This window comes from Tympanuchus pallidicinctus, unplaced genomic scaffold, assembly GCF_026119805.1.
Source record: "Tympanuchus pallidicinctus isolate F22 unplaced genomic scaffold, pur_lepc_1.0 scaffold20, whole genome shotgun sequence".
NCBI lineage: Eukaryota > Metazoa > Chordata > Aves > Galliformes > Phasianidae > Tympanuchus > Tympanuchus pallidicinctus.
The window spans coordinates 12,195,091-12,221,660 of NW_026294722.1; the positions used below are offsets into that span (position 1 = coordinate 12,195,091).

The following is a 26,570-nucleotide window of genomic DNA, read 5'->3' on the forward strand; positions in this document are numbered from 1 at the left end:
CTGGGGAGGATTTGTGCCACGTAATCCATCGGTCCATCCAGGAGCCTTCAACAGCCTCATCCTGCCCAGAGATCCATGTCAGTGACAAACTGAAGCAGGCATCCTCGTCTCGGCTTCCTGCCAAATGGGGAAGACATATCAAGGCTTTCTGCTTTCCTACAAGCCCATAAGGCTGAATTTTTAGCATCCTTCAGCAGGGCACAGTGTTTCCCTAAAACTCTTCTGGGATATGGGCTCCCAATGAAACACCACCCTCCGCATCTGAGCTAAGCTGCACCAACCTTCTCTGTGCAGGAAGCATGCCCTGAAGCTGAGGACCCCTCACAGCCTGAGGGCATGGGATGGGCTTTTCCAAATCTACACCAAATTCCAAATCCTCCCCAAGTGTCCAGTGAGCAGAACAGCTCCATGGTTCCAAGTTTCACTTACAAATCAGTTCTGACGAAAACAGCCCTGTGATTGAATGTCGGATATTAGGAAATCAGATTGGATTATGGATAGCAGCGTGGATATTGGGGAAAATTTCTTCACTGGTGAAGAGTGGTGACACAGTGGCACAGCTGCCCAAGGGTCACCATCCCTGGAGGTGTTCAAGAAAAGGGCAGATGTCACACACAGTGACATGGTAGGGAAATCACAGATACAAGATGGGGTTGGACTGGATGATCTTAGTGGTCTTTCCAACCTCAATGTTTCTATGATTCTGCATTAAAAATTGACATAAATCACACAAATGGAGGGGATATATATATCCACTCATGCATGAGTTCAAATCTCTTTTTAAAGATAGAGGAGCCCAGAAATTTTCCCTTTATCTCAAAAAGAGTGAGATAAAGTCCTCTGCTCGCAGAATTAAAGCTGTAGCAGCTGGTGGGGTTACTGAAGCAGCAACAGCGAGCCCTGTTCTGCGTTATGAAGACATCACTTTCGCTGGAGAAGAAATGTTAACGTGTGTTCACAGACACATTTCTCCAACCTGATTCTTCAGGCACCCCCCACCTCCCGCCCTCTCCCTCTGTCAACTCTTGAAAAGGTTTTTTTTTTTTCAGGCTGGAACTGCACTCAAATTCCATCTAATTGGAAGGAAACGTGAGACCCAACTCTCGGTTCTCATTGGCATGGAGACGCTTGCGTACAATCACGGTATGCAAAGCAGCAGAAGTCTGAATTCATAATTGGACGTTCCGAAATGTAATTATGAAAGATGAAATGCTCCTTTCAATGAGAAGGCCGTAAATAGAATAATTAATTTTGTGTTTGCTTGAACAATTCTGTATTATGGACCTTACACTGGAACTGAAATTAATTAAGTGCACCAGGATTTATGGAGGAGGTGAAGAGAGAGGGAAAAAAAAGAATTAATCTGAAGTAAAAGATAGATGACTTTGTGAGTGTAATGATGCGTTAGTCTGGGGTATTCTTTAACAAATTTAGCAGGCATGTTCTGGGTACAAACAGCACTCACTGACAGAATTATCTCAACTAATGCAGCTGCTGGACTCTGAGCAAATTGAGATTGCAGATGAGTACTCCAGATTTAGAGCTGTTAACCCTCCCTGTGCTGGGAACTGCGCTTCAGTTCACTCTGAGCATTTGTCTGTCCTGAATGAATGAAGGATTTCAGATTTACCAGCCTGGCAGGGACCCCACAGCACAGGGCTGCAGGAACTTACAGAATCCAGAGCAGTCACTCAGAGACACTTCCTCTCCCATAAATGTGATGTCTCACCGTATCATTTGGAATAAAGGCATGGCTCTGGCTATAGATTGGTGGCTAAGCAGCTCTGAGGATGTGGTGATGTGGTGATGTGGTGATGTGGTGATGTGGGGTGGCTCGGTGCATTGTGTCTCTGCAGTGTCAGCTTTCTGAAGGCTGGGATGCACCGAGCAGCTGTAACCTCTGGGAATTTTTGGAGATTCCAGGCAGCGACCGGTGAGGAAGCACTGGTGCAGCTCCAAAATGGACACATAACACCCAGGGGTTGAAGAGAGGATCCCTTATCTTTGATTTATTGCTGGGCTTTCTTTGCTGGGAAATGAAATTTCCTCAGGTCTGAATTTATTCTGCTGCGGGATTACAGTGGGACAGTGGGACAGGACCCTCCCTCCCTCCCATCAACATCTGCACAAATGATACCAGTGATGATCCACACTCATTAATGGCAAACTTCACCCAGGTCTTTGCAGAAAGCCCCGTGGGAAGCCCTGCTTGGTTAAGACACCAGGATGTGAAAGATGTGAAGTTCATAGGCCAGTAACCACCATGGAACGAGCCAGGCACACATTGCACAGCAGGTTGAAGACCTCCTGTCCCTGTCCTTATCAGGTCCTCAGCATCACCTCCTGGCCCAAGGAAGCTCCACAGCACTTGGGTAACTGTCCCAAAAACAGAAGCACAGCAGAAAGAGCTTCTTTCCCCACAGAGACACTTCTGAGAGCCACCAGCTACCTAAGTGACAGCTACCCAACAGCATACATACAGCCCTGGGTAGAAAAATGCATTTGGGTGCAGTGCCTGTTTCCTTCCTGCTATTTATTCTTGTTTTCCACAATAAAATGCTAAATATGAACTATAGATACTCTGCTTTAAATTGCAACAAGAGCTGCATTTTCCACTTGCTTGGTTATAGCTCTTTAAGTGATACATTATATTGTTTGCCAGAATACTTCTACAAAGTCTTTGCTTCATTTAACTTGTAGAACAATTCAGCCAGATTGGTCCATAAAAGGTGTACTTAAAATCAGGATTACCCTGGGACTTAAAAGTGCTGGGTGCTAAAATGCAGCCTCTCATTTCCCATGGCCTTCTGAGCATTCGAACATATTTATACCTTCTGCATTGCAGCAAACTTAATCAGAAGGACAGGCTTGCTAACATCTGTGCATTCCATTCACTTCTGGAGTCGTCTCAATCTCTTCTGAAACCTGATTCGGGCTGTCATAACCCATAGCTCTCCATGCTGGGCATTATTCGGACATTTAGACATCTGTCATCAGGAAGTGTGATAGATGGTTTTATTAACCCGCAAAGGCAAAGGCTGTGACAGTGAAGGACTCTGATGCAGGGGGAAAATACTTTGCAAACTTTACAAGTGTGCCTGATGCTTTTCCCAGCCTATGGCTGCAGTGGGGACCGAGCACTGGAAGTGAAAGCTGTGTTACACATTAGCTGGAGCTCAACAAATCCAGTAGTGTAGGTGTTATGTTATCCCCAACAGCAGCAAAAGAGACTTTTCTGAACCTCTTTCCAGCAGCACCAACTGCTCCAGGTGGGAGTTTTTGCAGCAAACTGCAGCCCCAGGGGAAAGCTGTGCTTCCCAGAGGCATTTGAGGAAAATGGAGTTTTGCTTTAGTAAAAATCATCACAAAGATTTCATTTGCATTGTTGAGGAAGTGTATACACACTCACCAATTAGTCCCTGCAGCAGTTATTTTTTCAGTCCTGTCCACGTGCCTTCTCCTTTTGGTTTCCCACAGAGTGGTCACCTCTGCGCAGGGCTCTGCCCACAAATGCTTGTGGCAAAATGGGAGCCAAAGTGGAATTTGGGGATGCTCAGTGTGGGGGTTCTGCTTCCATCCACCGGCAGCTTTAGCCCAGTCAAGGACAGTACTTGCTGCCTCACAACCTTCCAAGCAAAGTCAAACGCAGTCCATCCTTGCCGCTTTTCCATCCCCTGCGTTTCCAAGGCTCCTGTACTGGGGCCCTCAGAGAAGTAAGAGCAGCCAGAGACATGGGAGCATCCTGCTGCTCTTACTTTCCTGAAGTGCCTGCAGCCACCAATGGTTCCTGGCTGGGAAGGGCCTCCCTCCTACAGGCACAGCCTGGGAGATCTGTGGGACGCTGGAATTACATCCTCTGTGGATCTAAGGCAGAGAGACCTGAGCAACCTGAAAATCCCAGCAGCAGGCTGTGTTATTTCTTATACATAGAGGAGGGTGCTTGCATTTGGAAAAACGCATATTTGGATAAATACATTTTCACAAACAGCTTTTCCATCAAATTTCCTTTGTGATCCAGAGAAAATCTTCTGCACTGAGTCCTGAGAAGGAAATGAGAATTTGGCTTGCAAGGGCAACCTCACCACAGGTTTTGCTAGCCCCAGGGTTAGAGCTGGGTGCATTCACAGAGCTACAGGGTTGGTGTGTGAGGTCCATGTAGCTCCAATTTCCCCTCTCCTTGCTGTGATCAGACTGCTGGGAATGAGCCCCAGCGGTGTGCGGCTGTCACAGACGTGTGTGTGCATATCATGCACAGCACTGGTGCAGAGAAAGGTGAGGTGCTGGTGAGCTTTATCTGATCAAGAAAGATAGTTAGGATAAAATCAATCGCTTCTTTTTTTTTAATTGATGTGTGCACTCAGTCTTTGCCATTCGGGAAAAGCTGAATGCAGAACTTTGGATCTGTAGGTTTGGGCTCGTTATATCATGAACATTTCAGGGGAACCTGTGTTGTTGGTGTGGTTAACTCTCATGGCACTGGTGCAGACTGCGAGAGATGGGCATGCAGTTCTCTCTTTGAAGCCCTGATCTCTGGAAATGAATGTCTGCCCAGAAACCTCAGCTTTCATTATGAAATCGTAGAGAAAGAGTAGTAACATTTCTGTGTATGAGGAATTTCAGGATGTGATTTTAACAGAAATAACCAGCAAACCAGGCGGGATCAAAGAGTTTGTATGCAGCAAAGGGAAAAGCAAACTCAGAACCGTCTTACACTGATTTTTGTGCGCTCGCTTTGACAGTGATGCCTCATGTAGAGTGCAGAGAGTAACGTGTTTTGTCTCATGCAGAAATGCAAAGGCTTATTTTTGGAAACATCCTCTTAGTAGAAGCGAAAAAAAAGAAGGCAAATCTCTGTGGTCGCTGTAACAGCATAATTCAAACTAATAACAGAACACAGTTTTGCAGTTTTAGATTATCAGAAGGAAAGAGAAAACCTCCCCAGTTCCCCTGACGTTGATTCATCAAATAAATTAACTCCGTTCATCAGTTAACTCTCACTGGTCAAATAGGGTTAAAATTCTTGGATCTAATTCACATTGCTAATTTCGCAGAGGGGAAAAAAAGCACAGAGGGATAGCAAGAGCCAAGTACGTTATCTTGCTGTAACTGACTGAACCTCAGGGGCTGGCGTTTTATTCTTGCAATATTTCTTTTAATAAAAAAGTGCCTGATTAAGATACCCTTTTAGAAAACATTAATTCAGGGTCTAAAAAAAAAAAAATTCAAATGAACTCAAATAGATTTTCTCTGGTACGTTAGCACTGCATTTAGGATAATGGATAGGGAGAAGGATGGATTCTGTAGGTATAAATCAATAGGCAAAGGGGTTGATGAAATTGCAACCTGTGAGAGCGAAGCCCTAGCGGTTTGTGATATCATCAGGAGCCCAAGATTAATTTGTTTGACAGCCCAGTCTCCTGCGTTCATTATTTTAACAGCACGCACGCAGGACCACGATGCACATGTTAACCCATCAGCTAACCGACGTTCACCCACAGCCTTTCCCAGCTCCTGGCTCGGGGAGAGTTCAAATGAGCCAGCCAGGTGCTGGAAACCACACATCATTGTACATACTCTCCATTTTCCATGCAGATATCTTGCTTCTCGTTTTTCTTGCAAGCACACGAGGAAATCCTGCTCACCCCATGCTTAATCTAAAGGGCTCCGAAGCCTGTGGAAGCACCATTGGTTTTAATAGCTGTTGGATCAGACCTTTGTCCTTGGGTATAGACCCATTCATTTCATACAGCCTGTTTATGTGTGTGAGCTGGGACTGATCTGGCCCAAAGTCAGTGACTTTCCCAGCCCTGGGAAAAGGCAGTGATCCCTCCCATGTTCTGCTGTATGATCTGCTCTGTCCAGCTGGAGCTAAGTGCACCTCATTACTCAGGGAAATTTGGATCTGGACAATTCTTCGCTGATAAACAACATATTGCCATAATTAGCGAGCATGGACTGGGAATCCTGGAAATGGAGCCTGTCCAATCTGTCAATTTAGGGCCATATTGTTTAATTTACACAGCGCAGCGCATTGTGCAACCTGAGAAGGCTCACCCGGCCTGCCCGGAGCAGGGCTCTGCTGCGTTCAATTTATAGAAACAGCTCTTCGTTTCAGACTCTAGTTTTGACACTCTCCTTTTTCCTCTTGGCCTCTGTGTCCCGGTTGGAAGCAAACATGTATGGCTGAAAGAGGCCATGCACAGTTCCTGTGCAAGCACAGCCAAGTTATTTCTCACAGCTAAGCCCTGAGGTTCCCCACTTTTCAGCAGGAAATTCTCCCAGCACAGAATCATAGAATCATAGAATCAAAGAATTATTAGGATTGGAAAAGAGCACCAAGTCCAACCCCAGCCCATCCCACCATGCCCACTGATCACGTCCCTGAGTGCCACATCCCCATGGTTCTGGAACACCTCCTGGCATGGTGATCCCACCACCTCCCTGGCCAGCTGTGCCAATGCATCATCAATCTTCCAGAGAATATTATTTTTCCCAGTATCCATGAACCACCCCAGGCACAACTTAAGGCCATTACCTTTTGTCCCATCACAGTTAGCTGGCAGAAGAGGCTGCTCCCCACCTTCCTACAATCTCCTTTCTGCATGGTAGTCTTGGTGTAAGAAGCATTGTGAGGAGGAACAATAGGACCCTAACAGTGACAGATTCAATATTCAAGACCCCATGCACTGACAATCCTAACCTGCATCGATGAGAAAAGACAACCAGCATGGAGAACAGTATGGAGTCCAAGGTGAGCAACCAAAATCTGCTCCACAAAGTGCTGTTGGCTTTGTTTGCAAACTACCTCCGTTACTGTGATCTGAAATGCCAACAGAAAGGTGCAGCATGGCTGTTATAATAGAAATATGCATCAGATTCCCACCCTGCTTGACCAGCCTGCTGGGGCACCAAGCCTCTCCTCACGTTCTCCAGGCCAGATTCTTCTTTCTCTACCAAGCTTCCCCTTCATCATTGTGTCTTCTAATCAATGCAAACCACTCCAACTTCTAAATGAAACTAATTTTCATATTGTCCAAATATACATACAGTTAAGAAATTACAGTGACAGTGATAAAAAATGTTAATTTTTCTTTCCAGATGCTTGTAAAACAGCCCTAACATATGTCCACTGTTTAATTAACAGAGCAGCAGCATGGTGGAGAGGAGCCAAACTAATAATTTAAAGAAGCATTCTCCCTCCCTTGATTTGAATCCCAAAACACATCCATCATGTGCATTTCTGAACCTGCAAAAGATTTAATTTTCTGAACTTTCAGCAAACATCATAAAACAAGTCAAAGAGAAACCTGGAGTCAGGAGTGATCACTTTTAAGAGAGTTCAGCTTCAGAACTAGTGCAAGAAATTCATTTCGTTAAGTGACTAAAAAAACTCCAGCACTTTTTGTTGTTGTTGTTTTTAAATTAGCTTTTATTGTCATCTCCTGCTGGGTGGCCAAGAGATGCCACTTTGCTGCTCGGGTTCCTGAGCTGCCTCCCCACACAGATTGATGAGGATGTACTTCCTCCCCACAAACAGATCAAGATCACGCACTCCAGCTGCTTTTCCTATAGTATCTGTGCACTGCAAAATTCCTGGAGTATCTGTTGTTACCCTCTAAGTGTACCACTGAGGGTGTGAGCGTGAGACAGAGCCACATTAGCAGTGGGAATAGCTGTAGTATGGTCTAGGAGATCTACAGCCATGTCCAGACAAGGTCATAGAGGAGAGGTGAACTCACAACCTTAAAAACTTGTAACTTGCAGAACTGACATGGAGATCACGTCTCTGAAGCCAAGGTGAGGCTTGCAGCAGGAGCCTGCTCTGCCTTTGAGGTCCCATCGCTGCCCTTGGGGTGGTGGGGATGACCCTGGATTCCTTGAGGTGCTAAAAGCTCTCCCAGCCATGTGTGCTGATTGTCAGCAAGCAGCTCCGTGTGAGCAGAGGGGATCAAACGAGGTGATGGCCTTCAGTTGCACCAGGGGAGGTTCAGGTTGGGTATTAGGAAACATTTGTTCTCTGAAAGAGCAGTGATGTGCCACTGGCACAGCTGCCCAGGGAGGCTGGGGGGTCACCATCCCTGGAGGTGTTCAAGAACTGTGGGAATCAGCACTCATGGAAATGCTCAGTGGGCACAGTGGGCTGGGCTGACACTGGACCTGGGGATCTTAGAGTTCTTTTCCAATCTTAATGATTCTGTGTTTCTATGAACTCCACCTGGAGATTGCTCCCACCCTCTGCAAAGCCAGTGAGTTCTCCTGAAGGACCAACACCACTGGGGAAAGGAGGTTGTGTTGCACCGGCTGATGGAGATTACGCTCCAAGGAGAAGCACAGTGCAAAAGATAAAGCAGTGTGCTGTCCACTGGGGAAATGTGCCCTTTTCTTTGTGAAGAAAAATAGATTTGTCAAAGGGGATGCTATATTTTATTCCTGTATTAAATGGAAGGGCACCTAAAAAGATTTCTCTTCAATATTAACCAAAAAGCAGAAAGGGAAAAAGTAGGGGCAGAATGCCCCTTCCTTCTATTCTTCTTGTAGGGACCACTGACCACCAAGCAACTCGGAAATTAATCTGCTGAGTGTTAATTGACCCTTTGATCTCTCAGTTGTTATTTTGGGTTGCAGGGAAGGATTATAATGAACCCAAAATTGTTGAATGAAGAGAACAGCAGCGCCAATGCCAAAGCCTGAAGTTGGCTTGTTGATTCCAAGGCCCTGCGTTATGCTGGCACAGCAATCAGGCATCGTATTTCTGAGGCACACAAAGGTGGACATATTGGATGAAGATTCTTCTTAAACTAAAAGCTGGAGATAACCATCAGGGGAGAAAATCCCAGGCAATGAGTCAGTTCACATAGCAGTGACTATCTGCAGAAAACTGGCCAGCTCCTTCCATTAAGGAGCCAATCTTTGGCTAGCTCTCCAAAGGAGGCTCAGTGACTGTGTACATTAAAAATGCTATCACCATTATGGTCTGTTCACTAAAGGTACAAGAGCATGACAAATATATGTAATTTGCAAATTGGCCAGTCTTTTGCAATAATTTAGAGACACTAGTTAGAGGCAATAGAAATCTAACAATTACTGATGTTTAAGGTTTGCATTGTTGCTCTGTGAATATTTCATGCATAAATGAACTTCCCCTGGACCAACTGCTGTTTCTGATGAGGCGCTCTGAGGCTTTATTGCCAAATACACAGCAGGGCTCCCCCAATGAGCCACATAACAGATGATGCATCGTCTTCACGGCTTAAATAATGCAGAGTATCTGCATTTTGTAGAGTGGTGGTACCGTTTATTTACATATCAATGGAGTGGCCAGAGCAAATATGAAGAAATACGTGAAGGAAAGGACATAGCACTTTTAATATTTCATATTCACCCTGCAGGAAGAGCCTCGGCCGGCTGGGTGTGAGTCGGAGTGCCGGGTTTGTGTGTGCATGTGTCTCCTTATCAAAATCTCTTGCACACCTGATGAAATGCATGCTTTCTCACATGCCTGTGAACTTTTTCAGAGCTAGTGAAAACAAAAGGAGTGTTCTGCCAATCAGAGGCTGAATCTCCAAGTGCTGTTTGTTAAGAAGAGAAAAAAGCCCACCCTCAGGTCTCCTCCTGTTTCATCTGGGGCTGATGGGAGATGTAGTCTTGCTCTGCACTGCACCAAGGAGGATTTCTGCTGCAGCTGTCAGGGCTGCAACGAGGCCCAGCGCCCATGGGAAAAGCATCACCTGAAGCACAGAACTATCAGCTGGTGATGGCTCCTGCGTACACCAGTTTGGGTTCATGAAAGGGGAAAATAATCAACAAAAATGGGGCTTGCACATCACCATTTACATAGGACTGGGAGATCCGGGTATGGGTTCTCTCTCTGGAGTTACACAGCATTCGGGCATGACCCACTCATGGAATGCCCCTTCCTGACATATGGGTGCACCTCAGAGCTCTGCCCGGATGCACAGGGCACTGCTCCAAGAGCTGGCTGCCATCACTGCCCCCCCGCAGCAAAGATTTCCAGCCTCCCACACATCAGCATTGAGGTCAAATGAGTAAAACAGCAACCTGCTCCCTCGCTGGAATTAGTCACTCCATGCAGAGATGGGCACGATGGGGTGCAGATGCTGGTGGTCCACCTGCAGGACTGGGGGTGTGCTCCTGCCAGCAGCCCCCCACCTCCTGCCCTGCCCAGCATCTCCCCGCATTAAGCCACATGTGAAGGAGAACTGATGTGCGCCAGCCCTTTCTTGTGCAATCCCATTAAAATTCCAATGCAAATGACCAGATTCATAATCCGAGCTTCATTGAGAAACACAGTTTCCTGCTTTCCCCTCTAATGAAATTATTGGCTGTGCAGATGCTCCATTTCTGAGCTAATTCAATCTCCGACTGTTTCTTTTTGGAGCGTATGTGTGAGGGCAGGGCTGTGTGGAGCAGGGCTGGGTGTGTGCACACCCCACGTCTGCACTGCATGCTCCCCATGCACAGATAGCCAATTATAATTATAAATGCGGTGGGAATACGAGCGGTGTATTCGGTAGGCGTGATTGAAAGTAAACTGGGAAAGCTAAAAGCAGCTTAGTCGCCAGAATGTAATACACTACAGGGGCAAGTTGTGGAAATGCCTGATTATTCTCTTTTGCTCGCTGCATCCCTGGGGGATCTCCCTGAACTGCTCCTTTAACTGCTCAACTTGCCTGTTCCACCGTGATAGTCAGCAGATGAAGCCCTTCACATTTAAGTGTAATAGTGCCAGAGAGACCAACTGCTCCTCAGAGTTATGACCTATAAATGTCGCTTCTATGTCAGAATGAGGATGTGGCACTGAAGATGCTGAAGTCTGCAGAGGGTTTGCTTGGCAATTCATGCAGGCCATTAAGCTCACTCCTCCCCTCGTCCCCCCAGCGTTGTGTACACTGGGATTTCTTGCTTGCTTTCACAGCTTGCCGAGTGCTTCTTCCAAAGCTGGCAATAACCAAGCAGTACATCCCCAGAACAGGATGCTCTTCTTATCACTGCCACAGCAAATGAGAGTTCTGTGATGGGGTGCCTTTGTTCCCCTGCACCCTGCAGGCAGGGAAGGAGAGTGGCACAGGATGTGGCATTTTGCCCAGGAGGTGGCTGTGAGCCAGGTGCAGTGCTGCCAGATGTTCGTGGCCAAGGGAACAACCACCCTTAGGTTAGGGGCATCTCCCACCTCTCTGCCTTCATCAGGACTTGGTCACTGCTCAGCCCGCAGGGTTCAGCAAGAGGAGTGATAACTGAGGGTGGTGGTGTTGGTATTTCTTGGCTCCTCTTAGCTGAAAACCCAAATAATCACTGCCATAAGCAACTTTTCAGAAGAAATGCAGCATTTACACCACAGCAGCACCCAGCCCAGCACCCAACTCTGCTTAGGCACAAGACAGAGATCTCAGATACGTAGTTTTTCCATTTCTGGATGGCTTTGGAGCTCAGCACAGAAAACACCGCGCCGGGAGGGATTGCAGCAGTCACCCCAGGCTGGCATCAGCTTCTCCAAACTCATCACCCCACGTGTGGGGCTCTGCACGGCTGAGCAAACAGCTGATCCTGCAGCCACCTGACTGCAGCCACTGGTTGGAGCGGGGCTGAGATGGGGGGGCAGAGCTGAGGATCGTTTTGAGGCCACCACCTGGGACTGGCAGCACTTCTACTAATGCACAGTGAGCAGCTAAATCATACATTATTGATTTGTCAGACGTATTTGCATATAAATAAGCATGATCATTCATACAAACCTTAATGTTGTTGTTCTCCCTTTAGTGTTGTGATCACAGATGAATGACTCTAGTTAGACACAATTCAGGAGCGCTTGTACCACCACAGCAAAGTAAGCTGCTGATTTAAAACTACATTTATTGGAGCATGTAAGTGTGACAGTCTACTGGTGAATTTGGGGATAATTATCTAAAAGACAAGATAAATGAATCCTGAAAGTGGTATTGTGATGAAGAAATGATCCCTCCATGCTAGTAAAGCTTTGATGCCAGAAATATTGTAAATGATAATTAACTGGGAAACACAGAGGAATTATATTTCAATTGTGTTTTCAAAAAGACTTAGGGTTTTACAGACAAATTGATTGGGTTCTCCCCCTCCCCCAGCCCTGTGATTATGAAAGATTGTCTAATTTACAACTTGAACTATGAAGCGTATGACAAATCACTGCCTTGCTTTTATGCCTCTTGTTTGTAGATTCTCCCTGCTAGATATCTGCTTATTGTTTTTAAGCAAACCAAGACGTGTATTTTTCAATTAGTCTTTCCCCAGGCCTAATCTAGACAGATCTGCAGGCCAGCACAACACGCTGACCCATGACAATTATATCTGCTGTATTAATTCATTAAGCGTCGCAGGATCAAGCTGTAAGATCTCGCTCCCTGATAACATCAGCAGCATGAGCTGGGTTAGTCTGCATCCCTCCCCTAAAAAGAAAATATTATAGATTGTGCAATGCAGGGGAAACATTGCTTGCTAACACTTCATTTTAATTGTCCTAAATTAGAGCTGAAGACTTACAGAACTGTGCGTGACAACCAATGAATACCAAATGAATTCATTAGGATCAGCGCTGTTACAATGAATAACTAACAAATCTATAACAGTGTCTGTAGCCTTTGTGTCTTGCTGCTGGCTGCAGGACCCATCCTGGCGTGGCTCCTTTGGAGTGCAGGGCTCACTTGCATGCTTGGGGTCAGGGGATGGATGCTGCTGCATGACGTGGGCACAGTGACAGCCCAAGCCACCCCATGCCTCCTCCTGAGGAGTGAATCCATCTCACTGGTACCATTGGGCCAACAAGAGCCCACCAGCTACTGGTGTGCCTGGAACAGCCTGGGCCGTTCCAGAGGCTGTGAGGCTCCTGGGGGTTTTGGGGAGGTGATGGTAAAAGGAGATAAAAAGGAGAAACAGCTTTGTCTGAATAAATCCTTGCCATGTATTTCTTCTGTAGGAGCAACCCTAACTTGCATACCTTCATTGGGCTGGGACAGCAAATGAAGGGGAGGAATGAGAGTTTTAGGATTAAGCAGAGTTTTGGGTTTTTTTTTCCAAAGCTGAGGGTCTTTTTTTGGGGGGGGGGTGGAGGGGGGGGAAGGGTGAATATTGAATGTGGAAATAGAAATTACAATGGCTGCAGCTGCGTGGAGTCAGGGAGCCTCAAAGGAGGGAACATCCCACACCCTTCTGGAGCACCCGGGGAAGGTGCAGGAGTGGGTTCCTCCTGCCCAGGATAAAGCCATAAAGGGTATCTGTTAACATCTGGGATGTTCAGGATGTTCAGAGGGCCGCACACAGAGCTGGTAGAACACCTTGTTCAGCACCAATGCTGTTAGCTCCTACAAGATGCTGAATTCTACTTCCCCTGCTAAAGTCTCCCATCTTCCTAGTGTGTAAAGGAGGGAATATTTCTGATTTCCAAGAAACCCAGAAACGTGCATGAGCTCTCAAGCTGTGGCATTTGTTGCTTTCAGCAAAGGATGCCCCACTCCATGCGAAGCTTACCACCTCCTGGTGCTGCCGTGTTTCAGGTAGGTAGTAAAGCTTTGTCTTTCTGCCCCAGCCCCAGACAGTGGCCTCCAATGGAATCCATTCTGAATGCTAACTCCAGCCCTTAACTTCCACATATCTTCACCAGTACCACAGTGGAGAAGTGCTTTGGAGTGGAGCAGGATAGACAGCAAGGGACGATTGCTTCTCAGCTTCCTCACAGCAAAGCTTTACAAGCCAAAGCATCTTGGCCAACATTTTCAAGACACGTCAAGCTTTTTGAAAAGAATGCTTGGGTTTAGCACAAAAAAAATCCAGTCCTGCTCTGTAAGGAGTCTATGGGAAGGCTGAGGAAGGAGTGCCAGCCTGGAGACGAAGACAGCCAGGAAAGTGGGTCCAGGCAGTAATTTTCTCTGAAATGTTTTCCTGGGCTGCATTGCAGGAGCAGGGCCCTGCCCTTGCTGATGTGCTTTTGGGAAATGTGGTTCGTCCTGGGAAAAGAAAGTAGAAGAAGGAGCCTCTCTGGTGTGCAGCCTCCGCCTCCATGCAGACTGTTTGCAAACTCTCTCCATGCTTATCATCATGTAATTGAAATAATGCGTATTGACAGAGACTTGAAAACAACTGCTCAATTTTCCTCAAAATTCAATTAAACTTCGTTTATTCTGGGGATCGATCCAATTAAAAGGGGGGAAATTTCAGATGGTCCGAGCCTTACAATCCATCTTAACACACTGTGTCTATCACAGTGATGTAATAATTCCCCCAATCAATGCTTTAAAAGCATTTAGCAGTCTTGATAATTAACTTTTGTCAAAATAGCCTTACAAAGCAATAAATGAGAGCAGATTAATATGTAGTCATAAAGCTATGAATGGTTTAACGCTTTGAAAGGGTTGCTTCATAAATTTGACTTTTTTTTTTTATTTATTTCTCTACCATAATCTCTCCCCGCAATACTATTGCTCACAGTTTTGGTAGATGAGAATAACCTGGGCCATTGGGGTGAGCTCTGAAAATGAAGTGATATCGAATCATAGAGTCACAGAATCTAAGATCACAAAGTCCACCCCACCATGCCCACTGCCCACATCCATCCGTGCCACATCTCCATGGCTCCTGAGCACCTCCAGGGATGGTGACTCCCCACCTCCCCGGGCAGCTGTGCCACTGCATCACCACTCCTTCTCTTTTTGAGAAGAAATGTTTCCTAATATCCAATCTGAACCTCCTCTGGCACAACTTAAAGCCATCACCTCTCTTAGAGCTGCAGCAATGCCACCTCCCCCCGTGGAACTGACCCCGTTATGCAGCCTCAGGACTACCAGAAATGTCCACAGGGCCTTTCACAACCTTAGGGTTGGGAAACATGCTCTGTTCTGACTCCACAGAGGGGTTGTGCAATGGCTCCTAATTGGGGCACTTCTCTAGGAAGTGCCCAGTTTAAATGTTTGTCTTCCCCGTGACTGATTTAAGACATTAAATCTCCCAAATACCACTGTGGTTTCAGGCTGATCCCAGCAACTCCCACCCCGCTTTGTAACATCTGTGCATACCATACATTGCTATTCTTAGATAGAATTAGTGCCTGAATAGTTTTCTTTCTGCATATAACTGTGTTTAGAAGATGCATCCATCCCCCCTGCCTGCTCTTTCCACTGCTCACCGAAAGATTCAAAATTGGCCTGGACCTGGCTTAGCAATGAGAACCTTTCCTCTTTCCTGTGCTGTGCAAGATAAGAGCAGGAGAAAAGCTTCTGCCCAAAAAGAGGTCCAAATCTGCTTGTGCAGAAATGCACACTTTTGTTTTAACATTAACAAGTTCCCTGGCTAAAACTCTCTGTGGGCAAAGTCCAGTGGAGAGTAAGCTGTGTGTGAGACCCCACTGCTTGGTCTTGTGGGATGGGTGAGCTGCTCTAAATAATCTATTTCATTCTTTTTCAGTGCTCACGGTGTGTGGGTGATGTTGGAGCTGACAGCTCCCAGTGTGTCAGTGGGCAGAGAGATGTTTACCTGCTCCTCCCTGCACTCTCCTAGCAGCAGTTAATGCACCGGGTGGGCTGGGAATGAAGGCAGATGCTGCAGATGTGGGCTCTGCACCTCCCCTCTGAGTGCTGCTGCACTGGGCTTCAGCACAGCCCTGGGGCAGACAGCAAGGAGCCCAGGTCCTGGCTCTGTACTACAAATATCAGCATCCCATTAAGGCAGGGAGCTTAAATTTGTGCATTTAACAGCAACTGATCTGGTCTGCAGGTACGCTGCGGCCGCTCTTGTCACTGTGCTGTGCGTGGGACATGAAACTCGCTGTGCAAAGGAGATTGTCCATCTCACACAACAAGATGCACACCTGTGGTGAGGCATAGCAGTCCTTAACCAGCTCACAGCAGCAGCCCCATCCACGTGAAATCACCAAGCAGAAGGGGGAAAACACATTGCACTGAGTGCTGCCTCTTGGAGGCTTCATGCCATCCCACAGCCCCTGTGCCCCACCAGTGCCTGCAGACTGGGTGAGTCTGTGCAGTGCTGGTTACAGACGTTGGGCCAGGACTCAGATGTGCAAAGCACGCCGACACTGAGCAAGAAATGCTATCTGTGCAAAACCTGTCCACTAAGCAGAGAGGCTGGGCAGCAGCAGCATTCCCTTTCTGCAAACTTTCAGTAGAATCATGTCATCTGCACACACTGTTATTTGCAGGAGAAGCAAGCACTCTCCTCCCCATCCGTTCCCAGTGGTGGGTGGTGGTGGTGCTTTCTGCAGGGGCAAGGGATGGGGGTGAGGTGTGCAGGCACAGCGGGCAGCAGAGCCAACCTGCTCCAATTGCTGCTATCTGAAATACGAGATGCTCAGATAGGCTCCTGCTGACCTGGATGGGTCTGAAAACCCAAGCGGGCAGCGGTCGCTGCAGCTGCACTGGGCTTCCCTAGGGGGGAACTGGGCCCTTCCTGCTTCTCTTCTAAGGGTTTCCATTTCATGTTTTCATTTCTAGCAGCTCGGTATTTCGGGGGTGGGTAAGGGAGGACAAGTGCATGTTACAGAAGTAATCTGTTCCTCAGCTTTTGGTCCCTTGTGTCTTTTTTGCTGTTCCTTTGAAATAAAGGAATATTCAAGCAAACCAAGAAAAAAAAAATGATTAAAGGATCCTTCTGAATGCCAGATAAATGCGTGTTAAAAAACACCCAGGTGGAGTCACACAGGTTAAAATTAAACTTATTTCTTCTGAGCATCAGAAAAAAAAAAAATTAAAACTCTTCTCCTCCCTCCCCCATAAAACGTATCAGTTTGATACTGAACGCATCGCAGCCGCTTTAAGGGACCCACAGATCAAACATCATTTGGGAAATTTCAAAGGGCTGTTTCAACAGTATCACTTTCTGTCATTCCCCACTCCCCATCCCTTCTTTTTTTATGCTTTGGTTCCTGATGAAGTTTCAGCTGCTCCTGAAGTCAGTCCTTGTGTTCTTGGCTATCAAAGAGCATTGCAACATCAACGTCAGAGTTAAACTAAAAAAAAAAATCTGAAAAAAATAAAAAAGCATCCCTTTTCCTTTGGAGATCAGAAAGTCAAATAAAAAGGATGCTGATTTGCGGAATAAAGGGTGGGATTCCCTGCTGAGACGATAGGAATCTTCTGACTTAACTGAGTTAAGATTTGAATACATTTGGCCCAGACAAGGGGAGGAAAAAATCCATTAGTTTTGAGAAAAGCCTCACACCGTTTCAAAAGGAAATATGTTAATATAAAAAAAATATTAAAAAAAAAAAAATATATATATATATATATAAGAAAAGGAGAAGAAAAAAAAATACCACCAGGATTTGTATGTGTGTTTCAGAGGCCGGGAGTCTAACGCTATCAGCCAGAAGCAAGGAGAGAAATTAAATCACAAGACTAGCACCAAGTCCTCTTGCCCACTGCCGCAGTACGGGTGGGGGCCATGTGAGCCCAAAATATTGTCTATGTGTGACAGCAGTGACCCTGACCTTCTGGGGGTTTAATTCACACGTGGGGCTGTGATCCCAGCCTGCCCATCCTGCACGATGATGGGTCAAGCAAGGAGCCTGTGCTGCTGGCTGCTGGAGTGACATTGCTGGTGGCCCAAACACTGCTGCTATTGCTGCAAGCAGTGGGACAGAAGACCCTCCCAGGCACCAACCTTGCCCACATCCCCTCCAAAATGCCATTTCTGCCCCTATAGCTGCTTCATTGAGTAGACGGTGACTCAGACAACACGTGGCTTCCTGCCACTTAATGCGTCCACTGCACATCACCACTCTGTGGGACACAGGGTGTCCTTCCTTTTCCATGGAGATCCCTGGGCGATGCTGAGGTTTGTGCAAGGAGTCACCCCCAAATAACACTACTAGTGAGAGCTCACCTCTCCTATCAAACCAGGGAAGGGCTGAGCATGGCTGCAGGCTGTAATGCAGGGTTGTCAAAGGAGCAGCTCGGTGTTAAATCCTTTTGATGGTTCTCCTGCTGAGGGAAGAGATGATATCTCATCATTAATGGAGTTGAATTAATATAAATTAGCTGAACATCTCCTCGCCGCTTCCGTTCAGGCAGAGAAAAGGGGTTTATTGGGGAGGCAAAAGCAACGATGCCTTTCACCTCACATTCACTCCACCATCCATAAAGATGCTGCTGACCTCGCAGTCTTCCCTCTCCTCCTCCCTCCTCTGGCAGGACTGAGGCGATGTAAAATAAAATGATTATGTGACATCCCAGGAACGTGGGGACTGTCCACAGCATGGACCTTGGGCGACCTTTACCCAAGTGACAGGTGACCTCCCTAAATCAGCCCCATGAGACGGGACATTGCCAGCAGGGATGGAGCCTTCACAGCATCTCCAGCTCTGGAGTGCAGTGCTGGGTGCCTGCTGGGCCACAAGGGCTGCTCCTTCTCCTTCCCTGCTGCTCGGCTTCCTCCTCCTTCCACCTGCATGCTGAGCTGCATTCCTCCAGGCAGCAACAGCACCGAGAAATGCTCACAGCCTGTCCCAACTTTACAATTTGTATGGTCAGCATCAAGCCCCATAGAAACTGCCTGCGTGGGAATTGCCCAGATCCTGAGAAATGAAAACTTTACCAAGCAGACGTTAATTCTTTAAGCACAAATCTAAACCTTAAAGTGTATTTCAGAAGCATTTGAGTGTCTGTGCATGATGGTGCAATGGTTCTTTACGCTGGAGCATACACCTGAATCATTATTTAAAGCTATTCTAGGCAGGCAGGACATGCACTGTATATTATATCCTGCACTTATAAAAAGCTCCATTAAAAGAACATCATTAAGGCTGTCGAGCCCAGCACTCAGCAGCTGTGCTGTGCCCAGGGCTGCCTGCCCAGGGCCATTTGAATCCCTTCTGCCTGTGAATCATGGCCCAGCCTGACAGAATGCATTGGGTACCTGCACCATCTCCCCATGCTAGATACAGGATTGATGCTTTGTACCCTCTCACCAAGCATTTTCTACCCTGTCATTGTCTTCCCGCCATAGTTATGGGCCACACGCATGTAGCAGGGTATCAATGTGGGGTACAAGCACTGGGGGTGTGCTGTACCTTGAAGGAGGCAAAGCAGGAGAAGAGAATTCAAACGAACCAATTTCTTGTTCTAAGACCTTTCCGCCCCTTTGCAGCTGCTTCTGATACAAAGGCAGAACCTTATCTCCCCGCTGCACGGAGCCAGCACTACAAACAACTGCCTTGTTGTAATGCACTGAACGCAGTATTCGGCACAGCCCACACAGCATGGGACACATCCCCTTCCCATCACTGCCAGCCTTTTCCCCCTTCTCTCTTCTTGCTTAACAGGGGGAAGGACAAGATGAACTCCAGAGGTCCTTTCCACCCCATACAGTTCTGTGGTTCTGTGTTTGCTTTCAGCACCCTGCTGCCCTAGGCTACGATCCATTCCAAAAATCAGATGCTAAGCAATGGGGCTGGCAGCTGAGCTTGTACTCTGGAGTCCCCTGATAGCAGCTTAGATGCCCAGGCTGTGCTACTACAAAGGGTCTCTAAGGCTCCTAGCATAACCTCACAATCCCTTTCAACTTTTAATATAAAAACACAGAATGGTTGGGTTGGAAGGGACGTTGTAGCCCACCCCAACTCCACTCACTGCCTTGGGATTGTTGCTCCCCACCAGATCAGGCTACCCAGGAACCTACTCATGGTATAAAATAGGAGGAAACAAAAGACCAGGCAAATGCAGGAAGATAATTTGCCTATGACTTGCAGTGTGTGCAAGTCCTTAAAGGAGAGATACTGAGGGCCCTTGAGAACTTGTGTAGAGAGATGTGAAGACACTGATTCTCTTAACCAGGCCAACAGATGCCAGAGAGGCAAAAAGCTCTACAGGGTCTATCTGCCCTGGTAGAAAGGGAATTAGTTAAATCATAGGGGAAAACAGGCAAAAGATCAGTTGTACATAAAATGGATGTTAATACATTCAAGTGCTAAATGGAAAGATTAAATGCCTTTGAGGACCCTTCAGAAACAGTGGACAAGACAAAGCGAGATGTTCTCACTGGGGACTTTCAGTGCCTTGGAGAAGGTGCTGGAGATGGTCAAGGATTGGAGCTTGTCTGTCAGCTGAAGCTTGTCCAACTTTGCTCTATCTCTCAGGCGAAATTTCTCCGCTTAGATTGAAGCTAAAATCCTGTAACTGTGATATTCAGACAGAATATCAGCCTCTATGTGACAACAGAGCTGCAAGCCACAGTATGGGCTAGGAAACCCCATGATCTAACAGCAGGTGCTCCTGGAACGTGGTGGGACTCAAATGGGAAGCATGCACCAGAACTTGGCCAAGGAGACCCCTATGATGACCCCGCTGTCCTTGCCATGAGAAGTCTCTGAGGAATCAAACAGGAGATGGACTGCACCACATTGCCCAGCTTAGAGAAGATGGGGGGAGGTGCTCAGATCCTCTGCAGAAGGAGTTTTTTCTAGAGATCATGTATTCTAGTGAATATGATAAAGTTCCAATCTCCTTGCCAGAGTCATGCAGCTACCACAAATACCTTTCATGCCACACAGAATTCCTTCTGAATACCCCATATCCAGAGAGCAGGAAACCAAGAGACAGAAGGAGGCAATCATCGCCCCAGCCCACTCCTCCATGCCGCAGAAGCAGGAATTTGCTCTCCAACTGGAATGTGGCCTGCTTAATAGGGCCACAGAAGCGAAGAGGCTGCATCTGTAATGTTTCTGTCAAAGCAAATGAGGTCATTAACAGACGAGTTCAGTGATGGAATTGTCTCTCGTAGTATTTATTATATGGTCCTTTTCCTGACACCTCCCACTGAGAGAATATTAAATATTTAATGCACACCAAGGCTTTGCTCATTTTTCATTCCCACTTCAGCATTTCAAGTCGGCTCCAATCTGCTGCTAGCTACAAAGTCGACTGGACAATGGACTGTAATGAATTAACTCTTTGTAAGCCGCCGTAGCATTTACAGGACTGCCATCAGGCTGGGTGCTTCATCATCTCTGCCTCACACGCGTGCTCTGGAATTCAATCCGCAATTCATTAAAACAAAGTAGGGGGAGGAAGGCGAGGGAGGAGAATTTGGGAAATAGCTTTCAGGAACCATAAATAAATAAATAATGAAGGGGGAGATGGAAATGTTGACTTGCCAAGGTGACAGGACTTCATTTACTTGGTACATCTAGGGCTGCTATCCCCTCAAATGAAAGTTGCTCCTATGAAGCATAACAGCCCTTCAAATCTCAAGCATCACATCCAGAAAGAGTGGATGAAAATGGAGACTACAGAGACAGAGCTTTTCTGTACAGTCTGTTCTCCACTGATCACTGGTACTGTTCTACACTGATCTGATCCTGGGTAAATTGGAAGCAAAACCTCTGTGAAAGAGCTCACAGCCCTGGCCATGGCCCGTAAGAAACAAGGCACCAAGAACTGCAGAGCTGGATGTCACTCGTGATTTGACACTTGCTACCCGTGGCCAATGTCAATGGAATATCTAGACTTCCAAATGAGTCTTTGACAATCTCTGTCAAAATGTTTAGTTTGATGGTGCTTGAAGAGAAGGCCCATTCAGTAAGGACACTGAAGAAATGCTAAATCATGGTCTGAAGCAGTGATGGAGCACCTGGTGGAAGGCAGGGCCAATCCAGGGGAGCTCAGATGTATGCAATGTACATGAGTGACCAGAAGGGCTGGAGCCAGGATCCACCCTTTCCCAGACCTCATTTAAGGGTTGGCAGTAGAGATGAGAATATCTTGTTGGAGATTCCTGTGTACCTGAGACCTTTTGAAGGTAAGCAGCTTCTTTTCTTTATTTCTGTGCCCATGGCTGTTGTATCCTAGGACCTTGCTACTGCGCCATCATTGCTGCACTTTCCACTGTGTTACAGGCATATTACTCTCTGAGGCTTTCACTAGATTGCTGCAGTGCATGGAACTCCTTCTCACCACTTTTTCACCTAGGAAGGGGGAGTCTTTGTGGATAACAACAAGGTTGCGGTGTCTCCTGGCTGCTGGAGTTGTGGTTGTTGGCTGACAGGGACCATCAGAGAGGCATCTGCCAGAGCTTCAGTTGTCCCACCTCCTCCGTATTCATCCAGAGGACAGTATTTACAAGCAGTATTTCCCAGTGACAATTACTCCCTTTATTTATTGCTCCTCTCTCATCCCCCTGTGGCATCATCAGTTCTATAGAAACTACCATACTGGTGATATCCTGACTACAGTGGGCAGAGGAAAGCACAGAAGAACGGTCAGGTTGCTGTCACCCACGAGGCAGAAATTTCAAGGAAATCTAATCCTCACACACTTTCTCTCGAAAAGAGATCCACTGGCAAATTACTTCTGCTTTTAGATAGACTTACAAGTTCCCAATTGCTTATCTGGTTAACACTGTCAGTCACTTATACTGAGACACCAGGAAATCTGATTCCCACTGTTGGTGTGAGAGCAACCTGTAGGCACTTGACCTTTTTAATGTTCTGTAATTTGATTGGGTGGCTGTTCTGTATTTCCTTGTCACTAGCCCAGTAATCTGAGAGGGAGAAGTGGAAAAGACAGCCAGTAAAGATACAAGCAATCACAAGCGGGAATTTCTTGAGGCCTCAGGTTTCCAAAATTACTCAAAGTATCTTCCTCATGTAGAGCTTGGATGAAGCGTGGCTTGGCTCTTCATCCTGGAAATGGCACCTACAGGAGCCCTCTGCTCACACAGTGGCTGCTTGGCCAAAACTCGGTGCAAAGGCCAATGCTGACTTATGCCATGTGAAGATCTGTGCCTTTTCTGATACAATGGTGCAGAAGTTCAGTTCTTCAGGATGCATGTCCTAGAGAAACACCAGCAAGTGTTCAGCTGTGTTTTTATAAAATACCTTGGCAAAACTGGGCCTCCAACCGAGGATCTGTAATTTTAATCTCTGGGGTGTGACTGAGTCAATATTCCATAAGGACTGGATCCAGGGATGTTCCTGCTCAGCACAGGGTGTTGAATGCAAACGTTTCAGTTGAGCCCTCTCTGATAACCTTCTGATTCCTAACTGATAACCTAACTGATTCCAGTTCTGGGGATCCCAATCATCCTCAAATCCCATTTTAGGATCCTATCACCCAAACTATCTTTTGAGGAGATACTCCAAGTTTTGCAGCATCACATCCTTTCTCTGTTCTATGCCAATAATTAGCTCTTTCAGTGACAGAACTTCCCAAATTGTTTTGAAGAACTCTTTTTCTGAAAAAATCATTATACCCAGGAGATCCAGCTTAAAGGATTCTTGGAAACTGTAGGAGATAAGCTCCAAGTCAGGCTAAGACTTCGTTTGCTTGCAATATCTCATGTTGATATTTTGCTCTCCTGAAGCTAAAGGTGATGCTTCTTATTTCCATGCACACATATACATACGAACTGCAGCTGAACACCCAGATCCCTCCGACAACTATAGGATGTTGGAGAATTTCAGCTCTTCCAGCCTTGGGTGATGCCTGACCTGCCAGTACCTCTGAATCAGTGCTGCCAATGAAGAAAGGGGAAGTGACCAATTCTCAATGAAATCAGTACCATGTAATTTTTGGACTGGAGCCACAGCTGGTGTTACCCTGGCTGACCATCTTTTCCTGCTCGTCTGATTGCTCTGTGTCTGAAAACATTTCATGGAAAAGCAAAGCAAAGTTCAGGACTTATCATGTACAATAGAGCATTATATAGTGATCTCTGGGTGCTTAGGAGTCTTTCCATTGATTTCAGGGCTGTGGCTCAAACCTTTGATCAGCAAAGTGGGACCAGTGCAGAGACGGGGAAGTTCTCCTGTGCTGTTGGCCCCATGGATTCCCTTGACTCAAACAAGGTCAAAACCTCAATTTCCATAGCTGTAAAAGGGTGATAAGACTATTTACTGCAAGATGCCTGAGTACAAAGAGTGCCAAGGATCATCCTGACTAATGACTAGGTGATGTCACAGAGGAAGGAGTTGCATATAATAAAAACAGGTTGTTTTTCACATGGGTTCACTTGGGGTGCAAGCTGCAAGTATGAGCTTGGGGGTTTACCCTTTGCTGTGTGATTTTTATGTAAATAAAAGAGCATGTTAGATCACTACATTCTATAGAACAGGTGCCTTGGTGGAATTGTTATCACCAAGATAGAAGGAAGCTCCCCGGAGGGATGGGCATGCCAAATTCTCTTTGGTTCCCTCTGGAGTCGGATGGACAGAGAGCATCTCTCAGTGACAGATGAAGCTGCTGGCAGACAGTTACCCAGCTTGTTTCTGTGGGTGGATATAGGATGTGAGGAGAACAGGACTGCATGCCAGTGGGCAGCCCCACCATCCAAGATTGACAATCCTTTCTGCTAAGCCCTTTCAGTAATTCTCATGGCTGGTAGCAGTGTTTGGGTTTCAGGCAATGGTGCCACAAAGCCACAGGCTCTCTTGTGATGATAACATACTCATCAACAAGCTGCTGCAGAGCATAGCTCATTCAGATGGCTCTGGCCTTGCCTTCTCTGCAAGCAAGCTCTCCTCCTCTAGGAGTGGATGCCATTGCTCCTGTTGAGATCAGGCACCAGACAGCAGCACACAGCCATCAGCATTCAAGTCCTGACAAGTCCTCTCAATCTCCAGAACAAAATAATACACTAATCCAGGCTGCAGAAACCAGAAGGATAGGCTCTCTGTTTACTGAGAACAGCACAGGTCTCAGCATAGGTCCATTAATTTGCCCTAAATGTCTCTAATTCATGTATTCTGTTTATTTTTGTCTGCCTTTGTTTCTAATTACAGTGTGGCTTTTGGTGGTTGGGTTTCAGTTTGCTTTTTTTTTTTTTCTTTTTACTCTTTCACAACAGTTTTAGCAGCCATTTCTATAGGAACGGTATCTGGAGAGCTCTGGAAATTGATTGCCAGCAGAAACTGGGAGCTGGTTCAGTGAAGAAAACACATCCAAGGAGATTTCTCTGTGGGATTTGCCCCTCAGATTACAATGTGGTGACCATCTGCCTGCGGGAGAGGCCATGTTCCTCACTCAGAGATATCTTCTCACTCACTGATGAGAAGGACTTCACTTCCCCTCTCTGCTGACACAGGACATACTGTGTAGTCTTGAGCCAGGATGGAGCTCTTGATCACTGCAGTAATATACAGTAAATGTACCACTTTTCTCCATAGATTAAGCACATCAGTGCTGTTGACCTGGCCAAATGGCAATCTTCAGAAGTTATATAAAAGAGAGACCTCTGAAAGCAGACTTGGAAATCTCTTTGCAACCTGCCTTGAGCCGTGACTTACTGATATTTTTTTTTCCTGTCCATAAAGCAGTGAATTCTGCTAGATCTGCACTGAAGTGAAGCGTAGAAGTGAGAAGAGATTCTCTGGTGTTTGTAGATCCCTTGGAAGGCAGCATTTTCAAGTGTAAATTCTCTAGTTAAGCTCTGCAGTGCTTCCGTTGTGTTTGATTTACTGTGGAGGCTACTGAAATCAACCAACCATGACACTTGTAGTGTCTTCTGCCTAGGGAGATGGTGGGGTCACTGTCTCTGCAGGTGTTCAGGGGATGTGGCACTGAGGGGTATTGTTAGTAGATATGGTGGGAACAGATAGGGGTTGGACTTGGTGATCTTAAAGGTCTTTTCCAGCCTCAATAATTTTTTAATTCTATGAAGAATATGAGGATTGAGCAGGCAGTTTACCCTTCCTGAACTGAATGTTGGTAGGTCCTCCATCTTTTGCTCACAGTGTAACAGCAAGGCTGATAAAGGAGATTTGAAGAAAAGACTTTTCTGAGAAACATGGTACGGCCTTTTAGCCCTAAGAGTTTCCACCATTGCCAGCACTTCAAGTGAGATTTACAACTAGCTGAAGGCTCAGCAAGACAAAATGAGTCCTTACCAGCTGCTCTTAGCTCATGTTACAACTCGCAGACTGAGTGCTGTGGTTTCATAGGAGTTTGCAGTGGCTGCTGATGCTTTCTGCACCTAAACTCATGTAGTTTGTGCTTATTCTGCTGAGAGCTGTGGATCTGCATACTGCACACTGTTCCAGTGTGCCCAGAGGGAATGGATGCTCTGATAAGGAAAAAGTTTTGCTTTTGGAAGACTTTATTTCTTCTGGATTTTGCTGACTGGGATCTCCTGCTCAAGCATGAAGCCTGTCTGAGAACTTTTATCAATACTCCAGACATAGTTCATGTGAGCAGAGATTCCCCCATTAGAGCATTGCTCTCCCCACCCAGAACTGCCTTCCCAATATGTGCCAAAGCTCTCTGGAAAACAACTAAATCTAAATATACTGGAGGGCAGGATATCTGATAGATGTTATTGGAGACAGCTTGCAAGAGCACAACCTCTGCTTTTTGTGTGTGAAGCAGAAAAAGTGTGGCTTTGGGCTATGAATCAAACCCTCTCATTAGAGTAAGACAGGCTGCAAAGCACCTTGTAGTCCAGGCTGTTCTCAAATGCACCCAATGGTTTCCTCGTTTCCCTCTGGGAATCCCTGTAACTACGGGAACCATTTTGTTTTGCTGATGGAGAAAGGAATCAAATAGTTGAACCCTTAGTCAATGTGTAAACACAACTGGCAGCTT

At 46.4% G+C, this 26,570-nt stretch overlaps 1 long non-coding RNA gene across 1 annotated transcript; it reads left to right on the forward strand.

Moving 5' to 3' along the window:
• The first annotated feature begins 21,621 nt into the window (after positions 1 to 21,621).
• Positions 21,622 to 26,179, forward strand: LOC128081094 (uncharacterized). The gene is made up of 2 exons (XR_008206976.1): positions 21,622 to 21,792; positions 21,890 to 26,179. It is a non-coding gene; the product is annotated as an uncharacterized LOC128081094 (long non-coding RNA).
• Positions 26,180 to 26,570: the final 391 nt, after the last annotated feature.